Source organism: Crocodylus porosus, unplaced genomic scaffold, assembly GCF_001723895.1.
Source record: "Crocodylus porosus isolate Cpor-Errol unplaced genomic scaffold, CroPor_comp1, whole genome shotgun sequence".
NCBI lineage: Eukaryota > Metazoa > Chordata > Crocodylia > Crocodylidae > Crocodylus > Crocodylus porosus.
In genome coordinates, this window is record NW_017728950.1 from 7,967,572 (window position 1) to 7,991,866 (window position 24,295).

Sequence of the window (24,295 nt, forward strand, 5' to 3'; positions counted from 1 at the left end):
GATGACACCAGCGCCGCAGTCTTTGGTTCACTGCGTGGATCCTCCTCTCCCTCCTCAGCCCATAGCCCGAGACTGGGAGGATCGACGAAAACACCATCTGAGCTCCCAGACCCCTAAGCCTCACTCCCAAATCCCTGTAGTGCCTCATGACCTGGCTGGGGGTGCTCAGAGCCATGTCATTGGCGCCCACGTGAATAAGGAGCATGAGGTAGTGGTCTGTGGGCTGGAGGAGCTGTGGGATCCTCTCCGCAATGTCGCAGATGCGGGCCCCTGGGAAGCAGTAGACTTCACGGGCTAAGGGGTTGGGGCGGCAGATTGTCCCCTCAGTCCCCCACAGGATGGAGTCTCCCACAACAAACACCTTTTACTTTGTCTTGGGGAGAGCGGGGGCAGTAGCTGCGGTTGAGCCTGGGTTGCCTGCGGGAGCTGGCAACTGAGCAGGCTCTGCTGGGGCTACAAGAGGTGCGAACCTGTTGCTAAGCTCTGGCAAGGGAGGGGCCTTGGTGCGGCGGGCCTTAGGCTTGTCCACCTTGGTCCATGCCCCTGACTGGGCAGAGCAGGAGGTCCCAGAGTCCTCCTTAGTCCTGGAGGGAGACAGTGCTCTCCCCTGCAGCTCCCGGGGGAGAAGGGCCTGGCAGTAGGAATCCGTCTCCTGCTCGCAATCCCTGATGGCACGCAGTCTCTGGACTGTGGCCTGGAGCTCCTCCAGCTGGTGCACCAGAGACCCCAGTAGGGAGCAGACCCCGCAAGGGGAAGTGGCCATGATCCCAGGCCCCAGAGCCTGAAAATGGGACAGGCAGCCCCTGCAGCCAAGAGCAAGGGGCTCCATCTGCATGGAGCCCGGGACCATGGGCTCTGTCTGGGTGGCCTTCTCTGAGGTGCCGAATGGGGGGGCTACAGAGCCCGAGGGGACCCTCGGGGTGCGGCGTGTGCCCATCCGTGTCATGCCTCTGGTAGGCTGGCTACAGCTGGGGCTGACTACTCTGGGGGGATCACAGGCAGGGTCTCATGCCCTCCCATGCCCTCTCCTGTGTGAACTCCACGCTAACTCAAGCACCTGCTTACGCAGCCTGTTCACACGGCTCCAGTCGCGTGGCTCCCTGGGGGGCTGGGCCAAGTAGGGGCCTGGGCGGGGGCCAGTCTGGCTCCAGGCAGCCGCCTCCTCCCAGGGAGCGAGGAGTTAACCCCTTCCCACCACGAGCCCGCTTACCTCCAGCGGTGCTGGGGGTCAGCAGGGGGCTCTGCAGCTGCTGAGGGGGTGTCTGGGGGGCTTCGGGGGAGCGGGGGCGCAGCAGGCTTCACTCACGCGTCTCTCACCACTCCGGAGCCTAACTGAGCTTTTTTTTAAATAACAACAACAGATAGACAAAATGACAAAGATTTCCAACATGGGGTTGGCAACTTATCAGCTGTCCATCTATGCCAGGTGCACGCCGAGTTGTTCCAGCGAAGTCAGGCGTCCCCCGATCAATGCTGTCCAAGGGATCACCGGGAAGGTCCCTTGGTCAGGATCTGGTCCTTGCTCACACTGGGTCAAGGCTTGGTACAGCCATGGTCCTTCTGTCTTGTCCTTCTAACTGGTTACTTGACATGCATGTTCCTTTATGCCTTGTCTTATGCTAATCTGTTGGCTTTAGAGCCACTCACAGTCTTGCCCTATAGCTGTTACCCTATGGGATTAAAAAAAGTGTTAGAAATTATCATGAAAGGTTACTGCACAAACTCAGGTTCACCCAATAAGCAAATTACACCACATTACTTTGAAGTTTGAAATTAGCTTTACTCTGCCTAAGCTCAACCCCTTGGTTTCTTATTCCTTAGATTCCTTCGAATGTGCTAATTATATTAGGTGGTCATGGCAGTCCTTTAAAAAAACCTGTTAGATCAGCTAATCTTGTAGTTCTGCTTATTTTGGGGGCTCAGTCAGTCCATTAATCAGTGAAAACAGTTAGATTCAACACTTTGGTTAAATTGTGACAGACATATTCCACTTGCGGGTTGCAAACTTGCAACTTTTGCATTAGCTAATCTTAACTGCTAGACAATTGCCTGGATGTCTCCAAGAGCATATATTTATTGCTCAGGATAGTAATCAGTCTGGTTCTGGCCACCGCATTCCAGCACTGATCCTGATAGTCCAGAGAGAGTGCCCATTGCATTGTTAACACTTCATGGCATGGACATGGAGCGGACCCATACAGCATAAACTCCATAAACATGTCAGTGACAGATCATGGGCTACACCCATGGAGAGAAGGATGGGGTGTCTGGCAAGTTGGGACTCACTGCCAGTAAGCCATCACCAAAAGCTGTCACCTGAAGGAACTTGTGGGTCCACTCCCCCTCCCTTTCCACAGCGGCAAGTGGCCACTACTGAGAACCGCTGACCAGCTCATCATGATACAAACTCCCAAAGGGAATGTCCCAGTGCATGAAAAGATGAAGCTGGTTAGTATTATGCCTCCACCCTAGCTGGACAAAGCAGGGAGCTAATTGCTCAACTCTTCACTAAGCACTGGCCAGAACACACCTCCACTCCTCCCCTTCCCTCTGACCTTGGGCATTTTACACCTCATCAGTCAACATGTGATAAACATCAACATGGTCACATCATCCTGGGTGCCCCTCAAGCCCATCCTCCATTGCTGAGAAGAGCTAATCAATCCATTTCCAAACACTGGAACAACACCTCTCCCCTGTCAGGGATATGTGGAAACACACAGTGATAGGAACATGGCATTGTATTATTACATCAGGCACCAACAAAGTTTCCCCCCTCTGTCCCTGCTCATCTCACCAAGAAAAGTCATGTTGAGAAGGCAGGAGTCTTGAAAAAGAAAGCAAATGCAGTCAACCAGTGCTGGAGAGAGGGTCTTTCCCTCATAGAGCCCTCAGAAGGAATGAACCCCAAAGATAGGAAAACTGAGACAGGAGCTGTATGGTAGACAGTTTTCTGCCCAAGGCTGAGGCTCAGCCACTCAAGGCTTCCAGCCTCCCAATGTCCTCAGGCCCTACTTCCCTGAGGACTATTCCCCATCCTGGCAGTCCAGGAGATAATTACCAGGGATTCCTGCCATTTGGACTGTCCCAGGAATGCACGTTCTGGCAGGAGTGCACCATGGTTTGCCCTTGAACACTGCTGCGCTTTTGGCAGTGCACTGCACCTCAACTGCTTAGGCCTCATGAAAAATGCCCACCCCTGGCCTCAAACTTGTTGTGCAGAATGAATGCAGTGGAGATGAGATGTGGCAGTTACTTCTTGGCCATGTCAAAGTGCCCTTTCAGAGCCCTCCAATGTGCCTTGAGGGAGCTGAAGGCACACTAAAGTCATATGGCACCTGCTGAGGCAACAGGTGAAGCGTTTATTCCTGTGGTCTAAGTGCCTCATGTAGGATTTCACAAGCAGGGCAGGGTAGGTCAGGTCCCCAGTCATGAGGGATGTTGACTCCTGTCTAATAGTGGGGGCTTAAGGGATGTAGCATTCATTCTTCACCATTTAGGGGAGAATGGAACTTCAGATGGCCATGGCATTGTAGGTACTGCCTGTCTAGCTGGTGAAGATGTGGGTGAAGTGCCCACAGTGGTTGATGATGCCCTGTAGCATGACAGAGAAGTCCTTATGACTGATGAACTCCACAGAGCCTTGGAACAAGTAGAGGATAGGGATGTTGGTGCCATCAATGGCTCCCAAGAAATTGGGGACACCCATCTGGAGAGGGCCAGCAATGGCTTCTAAGGGTTGATATGGTGGATGAAATTATTTGCCAGCATGTCCTGGGTTACCCCACAGACCTCCTGGTAGGCTACTCTGGCCATGGACTTACCCACATCAAACTGGTTGGCGATGAAGTGAAGGTTGTTGGGGTGGTAAGTTTCCAGATGGTGATGATGACTCACTTCTCTAGAGTCAAGGATGATGTTATGCTAATGCCTTGCTATTCAATGTAGGAGGACCAGCTCAGTGATGATATCCAGGAAGGTGGCCCAGCACACGTGGAAGTTCTACAGCCAGTTTGTCATCCCAGGTGCTCAGGATGATCCAATCCCACCATTTGCTGCTGGCCTTGGGGGCTCCAAACTGCCACTTGATGGTCTGGAGGTACTCCCAAAGCACACCAAAAATCAGTGGCATCCAGGAGGGCCTCAGCTTCCTCTGCCTGATGGAAGTAGCCAGTCAATTCAGGATGGTTGATGGCCATAAGGTCTGGTAAAGTGGCCCTGCAATAAACACTATGCTCCTGGATCCTGGGAAGGACAGCACATGCCAGCATGAACATCTGCTGGGTCATCTGCAGATGAATATGAATCATGTCTCTCAGCCTCCAGTGAGAGTTGTGCAGAACAACAAGGCCTCTCTGCAGCTCCTGGGTCTGTAGGCTTGGGCACAAGGGGTAAGGATCTATGGCAGGATCCAGCAGAGAAACTTGCAACTAACAAGAGAGGGGCTGCTCTGGGTGTCTTATTGAAGCCTCTGAGCAGGGCAAGAGGGAAGGGTCACTGTGATGGAGAGTTCTCAAGAGGATCATAGTCCCCTGTGGAGGGCAGCCAGGCAGGACTGAACAGGATTGCCCGGTGCTCAGCAATCTCTGGCAGCCCACATGCTGCCTGCCTACCTCCTCCATCAATACCAAATGCTTCGGTGGTTCTCTATCAATACAGGTTTAGCCTGCTCAAACCAAACCATACAACTTAGATAAGGTGATCTGAACACTTGCGTGCACCCTCAGCCTAGATTGCTAGAGGATAACCTTGTTACCATGATACATGGTAGCATGTGTGCTCTATGTGAAATGAGTTACTGATTTTAGCCAAGTAAAATATCTACACCATAACTCTGTCTAAAATTTACCCCATCAGCAGTGATCTTAGCAGAAGGATCAGGGATAGAATAGGCATGAAAACTGATCTAACTTCACATACATAGCATCTACCCTTCAATCATCCAGTTGAGGGTTAAGGCATGCTGGCAGGATGGTGTAGGTAGGGAACCTTTTACTGCCACTGTCCTGGTATTTGAAACAAATAAAGGCCTTCTATCTTAAGGGCTTTCACTTTGACAGCTACTGTGTCAGTTTAAGTCACTAAACTTGATTCCAATCCATCTCCAAAACATGGAAGAAAAAAAAAGGAACATTTGTCCAATGGAAAAGATAAAATCAATAGTGAAAGAAATGCATTTCCAACCCGAAAAATGAAAAGGAGAAAATATTGAAAAATAGATCTATTATATGATGCTGTCAAATAAAATATATTATTTACCTCCTTATGAATTAACAAGACATTTGTACTGCTAAATACAGGCCAAATCCAGGTTTTTACCCACAGATCCATAAATGGCCTGACTATAGGGGAGTTCCCTGGGGGATAGCGCTTTCACAGGACTGATATATCTTGACATCAGGTAACCTAGGGAAAGGCATGGTGATGGTCAATGGAGAGGCCTAGTTAGAGTGATGGGAAGAAAAGAGTCCCACTTAGCTAGAAAAACCATATAGCACAGAGTATCAGGTATCAGTGAGAATATGACAGAAACTGGAATTAAAAAAAAATGAGGAAAGGCAAGAAAAAGTAAACTTAAAATGGGTCCCAGATTTTTAAAAAAAGAAAAAATTAAAACGAGTAGAAAAGGCAGGTTTCAAAGACCAGCTGTAGGCCAAGTATGTCTTGAACACACTATGTAGAAGCTTAGTCTCAAGCCAAGGCAATCAGTGGGAAATGGGGAGCAAGTCCTTGACATGGAAACCAAGGAGGGCACAGAAAGCCGTCTACATACTGCCAGGGTGAATGTTTCTGTGCAAATTCATACAGATGAGCACTCTAAGGGGTTCTTGGCAACATTCTACTTGGTGAAAGCTATAATGGGACATTTCAGTTTGCTGGCTATCTTTCATAGATTCATAGATGTAGGGTCAGAGGGGACCTGAGCAGATCAACAAGTCCAACCCCCTGCCCTGGGCAAGAATGAATACTGGGCTCATATGACCCCCACTAAGTTAAGCTCATATGATCCCAGCTAGGTAGTAATCAAGCCTCCTTTTAAAGACTCCTAAGGTAGGAGCCAACACCACTTCCCTTGGAAGCTGGTTCCAGATTCTGGCCACCCTGACTGTGAAGTAGTGCCTCCTGATGTCTAGCCCAAAACTACTCTCAATCAGCTTGTGGCCATTATTCCTTGTTACAGAGTCTCACCCATTCTCCTCTGGTCCCCCCTGGTAAGTTTGTAGATTGCCACTAGATCCCTTCTCAGCCTTCTCTTGTGAAGGCTGAATAGGTCCAAGTCCCTTAGCCTCTCCTCGTAGAGCCTGCTTTGCTGCCCCTCAATCATGAAAGTGGCCCTCCTCTGGACCCTCTCAATGCTGTCCACATCCCTCCTGAAGTGCAGCACCCAGAACTGAACATAGTACTCCAGCTGTGGCCTGACCAGTGTCGCATAGAAGGAGAGGATCACCTCCTTGGACCTGCTTGTGATGCATCTGTGGAGGCATGACAAGGTGCGGTTGGTCTTGCTGACCGCATCTTCACATTGTCAGCCCATGTTCATATTAGAATCAATAATGACTCCAAGATCTCTTTCTGCCACTGTGTGTTCCCCAGCCTATAGGTATGCTGCTGGTTCTTCCTTGCATGCAAGAGAACAACTTGCCTAGCCCCCGAAGAAAGCTAGCTTCCCAGGTTGCCCAAGAAGACTAACCATGGATCCACTAGCCAATCCCCTGGGTAGCCTGTAGAGAAGAAGACCTGGCTAGCCAGGGATGCTGATGGAATAACTTTTCATCAGAAAAGTTCTCAATGGCCCTACTTAAAGCCACCTTGATCAGCCCCCAACTCCCATCCAAATCTGTGGTAAAGTGGACACTACCACAGTGCCACAAGGTGTAACAGGGGGGCCTTCACAGAGCTGAGCTACCTTTGGCCTGCCCACCTATTTCTGGGCCAACCGCCTGCCTCCTCACCTGCCATGTCTTGTTGTTAATTAATTATCTTAATTAGACGGGAGGCTGCCCATTGCTTGCCCTGATGCCAGGGGGCTCTATCTGCAGCTCCATACCTCCTCTACACTGCAGCCTATACCTCGCAGATGGCATCCAGCTATTATTCTCACCAGCCCCATACTGGGCCCCAGAATCCTCCTGTCAGGACCCCTCCAAGATCCCTCCATTCAGGTGGCCTACCCTGCCTTCATTCAAGCTATCTAGCTCCCTGAAACTATTTTCCCCTCTCTTTGGCCATACAGGCCCTGGCCTCACCTCCAAGGCCAGTCAGAAATCCCAGGCCCTCTTAGCTCTGGGTGTCCCTTACAGTGGACCTTTTGACCATCCTGATCCTGGCCCCAGCATTGAGCAGTTGAGGGTACTCTCTCATTCAGGTCTGAGTCTCTAGCCCCACGCTCTCCCAGGCCCTAGTAGCAGGTGCCCACCCAGTTGTGGGGGCTGGGGTTAAGGTACCCTGACCTGCCTTTCACCAGGGTGGCAACTGGCCTGGCATTTCCTGGGGGCTCCTGCGCCACTGAGAGCCCCACCAGGCCACCCACTCCTTCAGCAGGGTGCAGTTTTAGGTCATGCCCAGGAGGCACCTAAATGATCCCCTACAGCTCCTCCCTTACCTCCAGGGTGTTCCAAGAAGCCTCACAGTCACATGATGTTGCTGCCTGGCCTGCCAGCAGCAAAATGCCTTGCTTATATAGGCAGCCTCAATCTAAAATGGCTGCCACAATCAGGCACCTGCTGGCTACTTGGCTCAGGCCCTTAAAGTGGCAGGTACAAACAGTGCCCTGCCACAAGGACATATTGTGAGACCTCCTGCATATGGTCTCCACATCCACCTATAGCCCCCTTGCAAAATGTTCATTTTTTCGTATTTCCATGACTACTTTTATATTCAGTTTTAGAAGTAAAATTTTTTTTAAAAAGCGTTACAAATTGTGTTCTCTGAATTCTGCAAAGTTTCTATTACCATCCACACCCCGAAGCTTTTGGGTAGAGGATATCAGAAAGCACAGAGTTTGATGACCACTCTATGAACTATTTTTAACACTGCTAAGTGTGCCCTTGGGGTATACATAAAAAAACCCTTCATTCTTTTTCTTTTAAAATGCTATCTTTTGGAATTATAGGGACTTCCTTCTTTCTACTTTTCTGCATCAATAAAATACAAAATATGGTGGAGATGGGGACTGATCTTTTTGAGGAGACTCGTTTCTTGTTTTCCTTCAGACACACTGTCTTCTTAAAATTTCAATAACCATGAAAAGTCAAAAAGGCAAAGGAAAAAGAACATGGGATAAGAAAAGATGGTAAAAAACACAAAATAAGTAAATGTGGAAAAGTCATGTACAGATTACTTGCTCTGTTGCATTAGGTGGTGGAAAGGAAAATAAAATGGAGATAAAGGAGGCAAAAACCATACAAGTGTAAATGAAAGTTTCAAAATACCAAAAATATGAAATGACATGCTTACATGAAAGTTTTGCAAAAGAGGCCAATTTTGACAAAAATAGTTTTGAACAAAAACTTTTGATCAGCTTTACTCAGGATTACTGGGTACAGCAGTATTAGCAGTTATGAATCATCTCATCAGCTCCTACATTTGCCAGGCCTTGTGATCCAAAACACAAATGGCATTAACACATCAGTTACTGACACGAGTCACTTATCAATAAGGAAAAATAAGTCGTAGTTACTTGACCTACTCACTTAGATCTCGCTATCCATGTAAGAGGAGTGGGAACATCATGTCTGTCTCATAACTGTCTTCCATTTAAAGGTTGAGGGGTTGGCAAGGAATGTTCTGATCTTCTGAGGGAGAACAAATGCAATGCAAGATCTCATTACAAACATTTAATTAGACACTGTGTGTGTCCCTGCTGCATAGCTTAAAACTCTTAAGCAGATAATCATCATATTCTGGTGATTATGAATTTATGTGATCTCATTACTTTTTTGCAATTTGTATAACAGAATACCATCTTATTTTTAAATCAAACATTGAAGAAAAAGTTTAGTGATAAATAGGGTCACTACATATCCCTGTACTTTGATGGACTGCTTGCCTGAACAGCCTGTAAGAATGATTTAAGCCAGGGGTTGAAAACCCCTAACTTAAGCCATTGTGCAGGGACAATATTTAGTTTGGCTTATGGTCATGCACTTTGTTGAAGGAGTGTTTTTTGTGTTTGAGAAAAAGCTAAATAGTTTTGTATATAAAGATGACATTATTCCAAAAAAAGCAGCAGTGGCAGCAGTCCCTCGATATGACGATGACAATCTTCCAGTAAATAGGGAGGTCATTGGTGAGTCTGGAGATGACTGAGGCGGATAATCCAAGATCCACATGCTCAATTTCAAACTTGGCAAATAGTTTCAGGAGGAAGGAATAGATCCTGGGAAGCTCTTTCCCTTCCAAAAAACAAATCTTATGTGAAAAGTTCATCACAGTTTCCCAAGTAAAGCATTTAACACTTAGGAGAAATGAAAGTGAGGGCTGATCGGATAATGTTAATTCAGCCCCTTGGTGAACATGTGCTATGATCAGGGATCTGAGTTTTCCGTTCAATGTGGAAAAACATGGGTTTTCTCCTTTAAGGGAGAAAAGAGACAGAAGTGGCAGATTTTCCCTTGCAGTCTGGCAGAGTCCAACCTGCAAGGTGCTGCTTGGAGTAGGACGAAGTGGGATGCAGGGGGCTCCATGTGCATGTTTGTGCTATCACATGTCATACAGCAGCAATACAGCAATACAACCAGGCAACAATAGAGAGCAGCTCCCTCAGCTGCCTGCAGGTAAGTCTATGGCGGGGGGAAGGTAAGGGGCATAGGCAATGCAAGGGAATGGCAGAGAGGGGACACAGTTTGAGGCCCCCATGGCAAGGCAGGGAGTGGGGCAGGAGTGGTGACTGATCTAGCACCCAGCCAGGGCCTTGCATGGGGCCTGGAGCCCAGGGCCAGGGTGGGAATGTATAGCCATGGGGCCCGACTGGAGGTGCAGAACTGAGCCATGGGTGGCTCGTTTGGGGGACAGCAGGGGGGATGACTCCCTGCTACTGTGCACACTACCGAGGAGGGGGGAATGGAGGGCACATGCCCCTTGAGATTTGTGTGCCAAGTGGGGGCAGATGTGGACTGACCACTACAGGGCTCCTCCCCACAGGGACCTCCCCCAGCTCTCCCCCAGTGGATGGGATCCCGTATGGGAGGACCGAGTGGAATGGGGTGGCTCATTGCTGCCACCACTGGCAGCCCCACACCAGCCACACTGCCATAGTCAGGTACCCACTGCCCACCCAGCTGTAGCAGGGGAAACAACTCCATGCCATCAGGTGAGCAAGGGGCACCTCACCACAGTGGTGCAGTTGGCATGGAGCTGCCAGCAGCAGTGGTTTGACCATGGTGGCATTGACAGCACCAAGCCTTTCTGCCCTCCAGCACTGGGTCCCACCTATTGGGCCACAGAGTCCTGGGGGAAGCCAACAGGACAGGGAGCCCCAAGACCTATAGTTAGCCACCCACATCCTCCCCAGCCCCACAAACTCTGCTCCACTCTGCTCCAGCCATGCTGCCCATGGGGACGGGGGCAGCTGGGCTCCATGCTCCACTCTGGCCACAGCAGCCACCACCTCCCATGAACACCAGCTGGGACTCTAGCACTGCTGGCTGGGGAGGGACAGGGGGCTGTGGGCCCTGGAACTGGTCATATAGCCCTGGCATCTGATAGGACTGGAGGCAAGGGACTGTGGGTCAGGCGTAAGGGGCACTAACATGGCTGGAGGTGTGGGGGATTGTAGAGTTGTAGTGAGGAGCACTGGCTGGGCCGGGGGCTGTGGGTTGGGAGTGAGGGGCACTGGCACAACCAGGGGGCTGTGACTTGGGAGTGAGGGGCAACTGCATGGATGGCGCAGGGCAGCAGCATAGCAGAACTGCTCAGTGCCACAAAGCTGGGGGGGTGGGGAGGGGAGTGTGGGACAGACACCGCAGATGGATTTGTGTACTAGTGAGCAAAGGAGGCAGGGGGAGCTCTGATTTTCTATGAAGGAAGAAACAAAATCAAATGCCAATATCTATAGGTATTTAGAATGTAATTTATTATAATGATTGAGGCACATGTAGGCTTCCAAACTGCTTTAACATTGTAAATATATCAATAAAACATTGTGTTCAACTCACACATATATACATATACATATGTTTCATTTTAATCATGGAAAAACACAGATTTGGGGGATTTTAATCAGAGATTTGTTTTTAAAAAAAATTAGAGAATTTGCAAGTTTTAAACAGAGAAAACCAGGATCCCTGGTTACAATACAGTTGTCAATTATAGGATCGCATCCTATTCTTTCCCCTGGACTCTGCCACCTCCCAAATCTATGCCTCGTTCACCTTATGGACAGTTATTCAATACTGAATTTTATCTTCATAAGTCAAAGAGTGATCCCAGGGTTTACTTACTTACTCACAAATTCTGCTAAATGCAGATTGCTTTCCTTCAATGGTTCTCTCATCATAGTACCTCATCTTTCTTTCTAAAAAAAGAACTAATAAAATAATTAATGGTGAAATAACATCTTGATATTTATTTATTAGATTTACATTCTGCCCTATCCAAAATGCACAAAATGGCTTACAATAAAAAACCAACCCACAGGCAAGGTTAATATTCCCTATAGTACAAGTAAGGAAGTGAGTCACAAAGAGATTAAAGTTAAAATTACTAAGAATATCAATTAATTTGTGGCACGCAACTTAAGATGCCTACTGTCTAAATTTCCAGCATGCTTAGCATTTTATGGTACTTCACATGAGCTAAGCAGAGCTGCCCTTGACCTCCACTACATCTATAGGTGCAACAGATGATGCAGGGTCTGACAGAAAACAATCTCTTTTAATACACAACACTGTTGTATCCCCTGGTTGGATCCAACCTGTGCACTGAGTGAGGGGTACTGGGGTGAAAAAAGGAAGCAATAAAGGGTATATAATCATATCATAATGCATATGCCCAGGAAACCACACTGAGACCCTGTTAAGGTTGAGCAGCCTTAATCCCTCCTAACTTTTGAGTGCTATCAAAATGTCTGATTTTGTCATTTTAATATGCTTTTAACAGAGTGAAATGTCATAATCTATGAAAAATATGCTGTCATCTAGAATCCATGTCGGTAGAGGCTCTAGTAGGTACAGTCCTCTGCAGCAGTCCTTCTGTTTCCTTCTACTCTTATCCTCACCCTCTACTTGGATCTTGCCCCTGGATCTCCTATGCTTGTACTACCCAGTATTCCTAGTCTCCTATCTGAGAATACAGAAAAGACATATCTCTGTTTTTAAGTCTAGGGGCCTGCTAGTAATAGGAATGACAGTTATATGGGAATTTGGAAATGGTATTTCTCTCCTGGGAGCCAAAGCAAGTGTTATTTTTCCCTTTCTTTCATATGGCTAATATGTTGTCCACAGTTGTTTGTTCCCTTCATCTTTTATACCCAGCAGCTTGTTGCCATAGGCATGGAACACATCTGGTTGTGTGCCACAGCTTTCAAATTTTCCCTGTCTGCTTCTGTGCCCTTGCAGAAATAGAGGACTGGGCAGGGACTGCTCGATTTGAGCCAAAGCCTATCATTTAGAGTGGTTTACAAGGTTATAATGAGAGTAATGGGAATGAAACCAAGAAAAAGAAAATGTTGGCTGAATATGAGGAAGAAAGTCTCACAGTCAAGAAGCGATTAGATTTTGGACCAGACTTCCAAGTGAAATGGTAGAAGCCCCTTCACTTAAAACCCTTCAAACCAGACTGGACAAAACACTCATTCTGCTTGGACACACAGTGGTTGGCTAAGACATGTCCTGCTAGACCTTTTCCAGATCAGATTTCTTTGATTAAAACTTATTCCAAAGACAGTTGGCAATATTACAGTATAAGTTCTGCTTAACCATAGTGATCAAAGAACAGGGCACTTGCACCTACCTATTTGTAATGGTACAAGTAAAAAATATGAAATATTTTGCACCTCTTTCCCTTGCTATATATAGGAGTTAGTCCATCATTCATCAATCTACACCAATTCCTTTTCATATGCAAATATATCATTTGCTTCACAGCTCAAGCCAAACAGTTGTGCAGTGCTTTGTCATGAAGATAATATATTTAATCACAGAGCATCTTGTTTCCATTGTATTGAACAGGTGTTGTTTAATGGCATGGCCATTGTAACATTATAGTCATTTATTAATGGGAGCGCAATGAACATATTGTAGGGACATGAATGTGTCAGTCTCATGGTTAGGGTTGGTGGTTTCTTGTGATGTGGTATGTATAAGATAGTGGCACAGACTCAAAGCTCCCAAGAGGCAGGAGTTCATTACTACAGAACTAACTGATGTGGCTGGTCTTGGCTTTCACTCATTTTTGGAAAGAGGAGAATACATAAAAGCCTTCACTGAAAATGTGCAAGTTACTCATTGTGGTTAATTCTACACTGGCTCCGCTCCCAACTTCTTTATAGGCTGTGGATGTGACCACACTTTATGAAACAGCATAAAATACACGCAACAGATTTGTGTTAGATTAGAAAAGAAAACCAAAGCAACCCATAGGCTACCTAGGCAGGTAACCAGTTTGGTAGAACACTCTGTTGTCAGACGTGCTAAAGGAAGATGACTACCTTCTGCCACTGGCTGGTGTTCAGTTTATGTGATGAAGCATGAGGCTACGCTAACGGAGTTATGATTCCCTTTCTGGTGGGATTACAGACACTAGGGCTTATTTATTTCTCCATAATAAATAATAGACACATTTTAAAAACTGAAGCCTGAAAACTTTACACAAAATCACATTTAGATCTGCAGGCACTGTACACACAGCAAGTCAGATGAAAAAATAGTGTGTTCTGTACCTATACTTCCTTTTTTAATGCACAGAAAATCATTCATTTTGCACATGTCCTCAGACTGCATATCAATACAGGCATGCAACTGCAATGCACGTTTTGCTCCAGATCCACAAATTCTAAAATAGAAGTCACAGATCCATAATTTCTAATCCTTTTCTCGAAGTGGTCTGAAGGCTCAAAAATATCCTGTGCTACCAGGCTCCATGGTGTCATCACATATTATACAAAATATTTGATTCATGATTCCTGAACACGTTGTATTTCAATCTCCTACAGTGTTTCCATGCTCTTATATTAGAGGGAAGAGTAAATCCTATCTTCTAGACTGCCTCCCTTCTATGTATTATTTAATGAGATTAGGATTATTTGCAAGGGAGCCATAAAAGATAAATTATTTCATGTAATAAATAATACAAGAACATGGGAATATATGTCCATTCATACAGAAGTGCATTCTGCCTTAAAACTAATAATACCACATTCTTATATAGTGCTTTTCATCAGCAAATTTCAAAGTGCTTTATTAAGAGGGTAAGTAACACTACTCTCACAAATGTGTTTGCTGCCTTTGTCTAGAGCTTATCTATTTTTCCTGTCCTTTCTGAAGTGAGTGACAACATCTGCACAGATTATTAGAAGAATTCACTATGTCATCTATTTATAAACCTATTATATCTTCTGCATTCTTTTCTAGGCCCTTCTTGAAATCATAGCAGATCATTGATCAGATGCCTTCACTGAACAGTTGCCTAGATTTTGTTCTTCAGAGTGTAAAATTAATGGGCCCAATTTCCCCTCACTAACCCTAATTTTACACCAAGTAATTCTGTTCATTTCAGTGGGGTTACTCCTCACCTGCAACTATGCAAATGAGAGGAGAATCAGATCCGCTATCTTCTTTCCCAGTCACTCTCTTGGGATTGGATGAGATGGAGCAGGATAATCCAGATGAAAGGAAGGTACAGATATTGGACGGTAGCAAGGAAGTTGTCTACTGTCATATTTTTTCATGATTCAGAGCATAAAGAAGAACACAAGCATGTTCTCTCAGTCTATTTTCCCAGATAGCTAGATTCTCCAGATGGTTTGAGGTACAAACTTTGAACACGAATTCAAGCTTTAGTCATTCATACCCAGTTCTTTATAGAAGTGAAGGCCACTTGCAAAATTTGGCTCCAGGGTCTCCCATTCTTCTCTCTGTAATCAATCCCCCTATTCAAAGACCCACTTCCTTGTCTAGGCCTATAATGAATAGGGTTCAATGGTAATATTTTCATTATTATCCATTATTATTCATTCTCCAAAATAATTCTATTCTACTAGATTAGGGAGAGCATGGGGAACTATTACAAAAAGCTATGCTATTGCGTTTCCTATCATATTGTTGATATCTATTATAAGTTCTGTATAGAGAGCTTCTAACATTAAAGGTCTCAACCCAAACTGGGGCCAGAATAGACACTACAAACATACTACGAGACAGGCACCGTTTCCAAGAGTTTTTCTGTCTGACTAATCAGGACAGACAAAAGTCAAAAGAGTGATTTTTTTCAGATCACACAGCAGATCAGTGGCAGAACCAAGAGTAGAATTCAGACCTCATTCAGATCTCCTATAAAATAATGAACAATAAACTACGTACTTTCATTAGCATTTTATCTATGGTTCTTTTGTCCCTTCCAAATGGGCAGATGAATGTTTTCTGGATCTAATGATTAAGTTCAATTTATTGTGTAGGTATCATAGATTTAATAGATTCTAGGGTCGGAAGGGACCTACTAGATCATTGAGTCCATTCCCCTGCTCTGGGCAGGAAAAAATACTGGGGTCAAGTGACCCCAGCCGGATGCCTGTCTAATCTCCTCTGGAACACCTCCAAGGTAGGGAAAAGCACCACTCCTCTTGGAAGCCTATTCCATATTTTGGCAACCCTTACCGTAAAGAATCTCTTCCTGATGTCCAATCTAAATCTATTCTCCTTCAGTTTATGGCTGTTGTTTCTAGTAACCCTGAGGGGTGCCCTGGTAAACAGAGTATCCCCTATTCCCTGCTGACCCCCCAATTTTTGCTCCATCACCTCTTTCCTTCTACTAATTCCTCAGTTTTGTTACCTGTAAGGACTGACCTTAGAATTAATTTTTAAATATGTCATATTAATCACACAAAAAATCTTGTTACATCGTGCTAACTGATGGCAGACTAAGGCTCAAAACAAAGGATCAAAATACAACCTTCACTACGAAGATAAGGAATGCTGGAGATTGCTTAGAGCATGTATAGCCCTAAGTAAGCATAAAGGTTAATTAGAGTCTACTTTCTACCTGAAGTGAGTCTACAAGCAGGACAGAAGTAGTTTTCAAATTTTTACTATCATAAAGAAAGTGAAAAAATTTTAACAGAACCCTCTAAACTGGACACTTTGTTAAACTCATATATAAGCAAGTTTTTCATTGTATGCTGTATTGAGACATATGAGAACCATATAATCTCTGCTCCTTTTCTGCAGGTTGCCCTGCTCACCCATGAAACAACATTGTTCACTTCAAGAGAAGCTATTCTGACTTAATGGGCAAAAATTGTCTGATAATGGCCCAGAATAACTGTACAGTATCCTATCACATGGTGAAATGTAAAAAAAAAAAAAAAAAAAAAAAGTGACACCCTCCAAATAAACAAATCTCAAACCAAAACCATAACTGATAAAGGAGGGGATGGGGGGGGTGGGACAAATTCTACTGTCTGTATCTGAGTTCCCCATATGGAGACAACCTCAGTGAGTTATCCCAAACCTACAACAGTGTAACTGAGAGCAGAGTTTGGCTAGTAGTTAGAACACATCTTATCTTACTATAAACAGAGTCACTAGCATGCTAAATGATCCCCAATCACAGTTACATTAAAATAGCATAGCAGCTAGGACAGAAGGGTGGGGCGATGGGAGATTTTTCAGAATTACTTTCCCCTAAAGAAAGTGACTCCATGAAAAAGCTTTCTAAGAGGAAGATCAATATCCTTTCTCTGTTAGTTTAGTAACAGTAGTCTCCATTAGTGGGATTAACCTATTAGGATTGCACTGCAACAGTTAAGCGATAATAGGAGTAACATACTAGTTTATGAAGCAATAATCCAGTTCCAAGCTATCCCGCCATTTATCCTGAAGGGGATAAAACTATTGGAAAGAAAAATAGCATGGCCTTCCTTTTCCAGCCTGCCAAATAGCAACTGCTTAACATTTGTTTATTTTTAAATAATTAATAAGGCTAAAAAAGTAAATCCGAGTATTTCTGAAGTGGAATGAGAGCCCACATAGTAAGAGTGGGTATAGAGAACTCAGACAGGATAACTCTGTTTCTCAAAAAACTCCGCTCTGTCTAAAGGACTGGGATCTAAACGTCTCAGACTTTGTCTCAAGGAGGTCTCTGGCCTTTTAAAATGAGATCATAAAGTTAAAAAAGTGCCAAAATTATATCACCATGCATAGCTATCGTTAAATTTATTTTAAGAAGTCTTAACATCTTAATCTTAATTAAGGATGGAATAAACTTAATCATAGCTAGTGACTGGATTGGGTGAGAGGGTCCGCTCACAGTGAAATTCAGGACAGAGATATTCAACCCTTTGCATTTAAATCTTAAAATAAACAGAACAAGAGGCAGGATTCCAAAATTATTTTTAAAAACCGTTTCATAACAACTGTCTCCCCCAAGCCAGCTATTAAATGTTCTGTACCCTTCCCTGATAACGATTAAGGCTTTGCTACTATGATCTCATCCTGAATTCTCCTTATATAATGGTTAAGAATCTGCTCATCTATAAAACCCTGAGTTTCAGGAACATTTTACAACATATTGACATGAGCTGTTCTATTTTCCCTTATTTTCTTCCCAGCGCTGTGCAAAGAAAGCCTGGTGCTTGCTCTGTCCTACAGCTGACAATTGTCTGGTAGCAAGTTTAAATCAGACTGGATGTAATCAATAGCATGGTGAGAGTTTCCATGGGTGTACGGCTATATTACTCCTGGAATGCTCAGTCAAGAAACTTAAAGCAGCGTGCGCTGTATCAACATGCAAGATGAGACTTGGTAAGCGATTAAATTCCAGAAACAGGACTCCAAAGCAGAGTCATTTGTTTGAAACATCTATTGTTACCTGAGGCTTCCATGATGTCAGATGTAAAAAAGTGCTAAAAATGACACTAGAGATAAGGCTTTATTTAAAGTGATGTTTACTTATCAGCTTTCATTTACCCATCCTCAGCCAGTCACTCCCCAAACTTTTAGCTAATGAGCTATTATCTTGCTCAAATTATGCAGGGCTCCCACAAGAGCTTTCAGATTACAAATGGAGTTTTTTTTTCCCAAGCATCATATTGCCATGTGCCCTTAAATTATCAACTGACCTGCATTAATCCAGAATTTGTGAACAGTCATTAGGCATCGTAGCAACAGAGCTGCAGGAGCAGAGGTTAGTCATTACTGGGCCCGTAGTAGAAGTGACAGCACTAAAATCACATTAGGGAAGTATTTCAAAAGGCTACACCTACTGTGTGTAAGTACAGAACCTAGATGAAATGTTAATTGAAAGTCAGAGAGGTAGCAAGTTATGAAAATAAGATTAGAAGAAGATTTCCAGAGGAAAAGAAAGGCTCATCTGATTAGAGAGAAATTATTCATAAGACCAACTGCTGTACTTGGAAAAACTTCATAAGCAGACAATTTTATATTAACAGTTTTGCTAAGTTCAAAAATGTGAAAGACAATTACTAAAGATGCTAAAATCACATGCTAGACAACCTCGTGGGGACAGTGACCCTGACTGACATTTCAAGACAAAATTCCAGAGTGCTTCTACACTTTCTTTTCATTTGCCCACCACTGTCTCACATTTTGGCTGCAGAAAAACCTGAAACACCTTAAGTAGTAGCTGCTAGAGCATCTAGGGGAATGTCTTCAAATCTATTTTTATGTAGAGCCCCAGAACTGTCATGTGATAAAAATCTAAAACCCAATATCAACACAAAGGACATTATATTAAAGTTATATAAGCAGTAATACATGGCTATGTCCTAAATAGATCAACAGGATAGTGTATTAAGCTTTTTTCTAGTGCCAGTCCCCACTACATTCAAGTACTAACCACTGGCATGTACATCTATTAATTGTTCAGGGAAGAACTAATTAATTTGTCTTACTGGAGCATTAGTTATGACTTGAATTCATAGCTGTAAATATGGGAGCTCATAATTTCACAGTACTGTTGCACTAATACATCCAGTGCTATCAGGGAATAGAGCAGCGGTGTGTAAAATAGGCCATATTCTATTCAGATTCGGCCTGAATTGGGGACAGTGATATGATTTGTTGATTCAGATCAGTGTCTCCAATTCAATTCAGCTGAATCTGAATCTGAAGATTCGATGCTGATTTGGAGAATTAGCAATTCGGCCATAGACACAGCTTTAAATGTTTTTTTGGCATACCTTGAGGTACCAAGCATGGCTTGTGAATGCTGCGATGGATGGAGCATCCCACAGGAGCGTGGTGAGGCCCACCACATGCTCGGCTTCTGGTCCACTTCTGGGTCTGCTGCTGAGCATGCTGGGGAGCCCCCCATGCTCCTGTGAAACACTCCATCTGCCCCACCATCACAGCATTCATGAGCCGCCTGTACCTAGATGTATGTAGAAAAAGCATTTAAAGCTGTGTCTATGGTCCAATCACCAAAGCTTTCTGAATCTCTCCAATTCTATTTGGAGAGATTAAAGGGTCTCCTGATTCAATTAGGATTTGGAGATTTGGCCACCGAATCGGGCCGAATCTCTGCCGAATTGAATCACAGACTGAAACATCACACAAACCTAATAGAGAGCTCTTTCTCCTTCTCCCTGTCTCATCACAGTAGCTCTGGTGGAGGATTCTCCTCCAGTGCCCCGTGTATTGTGAAGCAGCACTCTAACCAGTGAAAAAGGACTCCCCCTTTCAAATATATTTTAGTTTTAACTTCCTCTTACTTCCGGTGTGAGGAGAAAACAACTGGTAGTTGACTGGACACTGTTCGCCTCTCTGAGCTGCATCTCCAATGGCAGGCCCTGCAACAAACTATGCTGAAGACAGGGGAAGAACAAGGAATGCTTTCTTGTGGCAGCCACTATCAAACATGGACAAAGGCACTGAAGAGCGATGATGGGCCTTAAGAATGGGGTTGAAGGAGAAACAGATGTTCAGGGGCTCCCAGAAGGAGAACACGGTGGGTTAAAATGACCATTGTAGGTGAATCACATAAAGGTCAGGTGCTTATGGGAACCACACTTAAATATGTTCTCAAATATTCATTCTATGAAGATTGTTATAGTCCTACTGCTGCCGACTAAATCATTGGCTTTGAGAAAGTCAATTAAATAGCCAATGTTTCAGTTTCTCCACTTACAGAATAGGGATAATTTTTTATTTATCTGCTTCACAGGACTGTTACGAGTTTTACTTATTAATGCACAATGCTCTGAAGAGAAATGTGAGACACTTTAAGCATCATTTGACTTTTCACGGTCATTCCAGATGAGCTTGTGCTTTCTTCTTTTGTCATTTTACATGCAAAAAAAAATAACATGGAGATTCAAAAATATGTTCCCCACGGCAAGTGTAATCTATCCACATTACACACATCTATTATGATGTTAAAAGGGCACTGTGCTGTTTGCACAGCAATACAAAACAGTTCTTGTGAGCAAGGAGGACTGAATTATAGGTGATGTGGGAATCATAATCTTGACTATTTGTCCTCTGAGTGTATAAAAAATCTCAGCCATAACACTGTAAAGGGCTTTTAACTGTTAAAGCCGACTGAAAATTGATCTAGCAATCTCATAATTTAGTTGTATCCTCAGCTGGTTAAGAAGTCAATAGAGCTGAGCTGATTTACACTGAGATTCTAGTCTACCAGCCCAGCTACTTAATTGGAAGACTAATTCCTATGGCCTTTATTCATGGACACACACAGTTTTGCAGATACTGACTGCCCTCCAAAGCTAGAGATGTAATATAGTCTTCATCATGAAATTTTACACTCATATCCACACCATAAAATCTCTTTCCCAGATATTTAGCAATAGTAAATACACTTTATTCCATTTTTATGGAGTTGCCTTTTCTATTTGTTGTTCTTATCAGAGTACTTAACCTCATTTAAAAACCCCAGATTTACTTGGCATTGAATAAGTACCTCACAGTATCGAAGGCTATGCATTTCACTGGACCTGCATCCAGCCATTTTAAGTCAACAAACTTGTCTCTTCCCTGACCCTGTTGAGCTTTTGTTCAAAAGTTTGAAGGCTGCTTACTGACAAGTGATTTGTTTCCATTAGAACATGCCTCATTCCAGCCATCCGTGACTATTTTGTACTTAGGGCTTTATAACCAGCACGTCTCAACATTCCTAAAATCCCAGAGAGGATCTGAAAATAGAATAAGAAATGAGCATTTAAATTAAAAGCAACAGCCCTTGCATGAAGCTGCCAGGTTTTTATGGTAGATAGTGTCTTTCTGCCCCCTCCTTTCCATTTTTTCTTGTTCACAGGGTTGTAAGCCACATTTTCCATAATATTTTGCAATGCCACAGAGGTTTGCATTCACTCATCTATTTATAGGAGTCTGTTTTAAAGTGAAACAGGTGTCAAGTTGAATGAGGCTGTTGCCAGCTTACATGTCCTTTATAGGAGGAGAGGGGAGGGGGGGTTTACTACTTTCTGTGCTTGGGGTATTTACAGTTCAATTGTTAATCTCTCTGTGCAGTAGAGAAGGGGAAAGGGAAGATCAGTTTTCAACTGAGGATATGAAATGTTCGCACTTCAAACTCCATGGGGCTTGTACTTTTGCTTTCTAATTTGTGTAAAGTGAGTTTAATGCTTGAGAAAGGTACCAGATGGCTTTTCCAAAGGAAAAAAATCTTCGATATAGCCACAGAATAGGGGTAACATACAGAGTGGAAGTAAAAGTACCCCAGCCAGCCCCTGTGCCACTCACCAGCCTCAAGGTAACCACTTTTGACACAAAGGTTAGTCCAATCTCCATGCCTCTTTGGTCCATGGTCTTCCTGATACTATTATTATTTGTTTGTGTTGTGATAGTGCCTAGCAATCGAGGAGGGGATTAGGGCCCCATTGTGCTCAGTACTGTACAAACAACAGAAGACAGTCCCTGACCCAGAAAGCTCACAGTCTGCATGTCAGATAGGACACAACAGGTGGATAAAACAGACAAATGAGTTGGGGATAGAGTGGAAGAAGAAGGTAACAATAAAAGAGAATTTATCTGAGAAGCAGAGGTCACAGCTCATTGCCTGCTTTTGCTTTGACTGCTGCATTAATAGGGCTTATTATCTGAGCACTAATCTCATAGGAACCATAGTGAGACCACTGACTCATTTCCCAACCACCGATGCATTTCACATAGGACAATGAATAGCCCTCAAATCATAATGACTGCTAATTGCTACTAGTACCAACCTACATTTGTTATTATAATTCATTATAATCATAACAGCACTCAAGAGGGTGCCTGGAATCTCACAGCTAAAATAAAAGACAGCTATAGCCATTTTGGTCTAAGGACATAGGCAGGCAAGGTCCTTTGGGTAGATGTGATATCTTTTATTAGATCAACTAAAATAGTTGGGGGAAAGTTCTTTGCAAGCTTTTGGGCACAAACACCCTTCTTCAGGAATTGGAGACTGCTGCTGTTATGAGTTCTACAAGGTAGAAAAGAACTGAAGTCTAACGAAGTCTGTGAAAATGTAAATGAGCAGAAGTTTGGAAGACAATGGGTAGAGATAGGAGGGGAGGGGTGGGGAAGGGAGGGAGATGTGTGAAGAAACATAAGTGGTCAGTTTCAGGCAGGTTACCTTGTGAATGATGTCAGGAGGTTATAATGGGTCAAAAATCCAATGTCTATGTTAAGTCCATGGTTTTTTGTATCCAGTACATTTATGAAGTGAAATTCATAGGCCCATCTATGAAAGGTGTTCTGTAAATTCCCTCTGAGAGCTGAGAGATGGATTGACTGTCTTGTGAGAAGTGTGCACCCACAGATAATTGGATATATTTGTATTTGATGGATTTTCAGTGTGCGTTCATTCCAATATGCAGTTATTGTTTGTTTTTTCTTACATATTTTCCATCAGGGCATTTGGTGCACTAGATGAAATATATTACATTTCTGGAAGTGCAGGTGCAAGGAACAGTGATGGTTCTGTTGTGGGATGTAGGCATGGGTGAACTGGGTGGCCACTTGGGGCCCGAACAAAAAGGGAGCCCAAAAATGGTAATTTTTAATTATTATTACCATTATCCCTGGAGGGGGGGGGCAATACTAAAAGTTTGCTCAGGGACGGGTCGTTCTAGAAAGATCTCTTTAAGAATTGGGTCTTTTTCTAGTATGGGTTGCAACTGTTTGAGGATTTTCCATATAGATTCCAAGGGAGGATAGTATGTCATAACTAATGGTGTGCTAACACATCTCCACCAGTCTCACAATAACTGTGTTCTGTTCACTACTGATCTAACCTATGCTGCTTACTGAAAACTGTGCAACTTAGACTGACTTTGCCTTGGGCTTTTTGAATGTCTGTACTGAGCCAAAGAGACATGATGCCTACCCAGCGGAGTATTCCAGTTGAGCTTAAACTTGACCAGACAAAGGGAGGAAGGACAGAGGTAACACCAAGATGTTATACGACTGCTCAGAGAAAGTTAGCAGTTAGCAGGAAGGAATACAGAAGTTCTTGGCTGAAGTTGGTGTTTAGTTACTGAAAGCACAAACCAACAGGAATGAAGATGCCATCACTTAGGGAAAGGAGAGAAAAGTGTTTTAGGGCAAGATGCAAAATGATAGCAAGAACAAAAGGCTGAACATGAGCGACTCAGGTGAATGACCACATCTCCCATTACCAGTCAACTGGTCCAGTTACTGTCACTTGGGATAGAATGGTGTTTACATTTATCCAAGACTTGGACCAAGAAAATTCCCACAGCACCCAGAAAACATGCATACATCTCAAGAGATAAAACACCTGGGTAAGTTTAATTCATAAAAGGTGGAAAATGTAGGTATACTAAGGAACATTGGCCCATCCTTGTACTGATGGAAAATAAACTGTATTTCTTTGAAAGAAAAGGTCCACATAGAACTATCAATCCTACCTCAAGGAATAAATTGTCATTAGAGCACGTGGATTTTTAAGTGCAAAAATACCAGTGCATCATTTGCATGTGCAATTCCTGTGATTCATCATAAGTTCACAGTAACTGAATATACAAATCACTACACAGATTTTCAACTTACTATTTGCACATCCCATTATCATGTTTGCACAAATCATCATGGTACTTGCAAGTACAAACTATATGCGCACATTTTTGTCCATAATT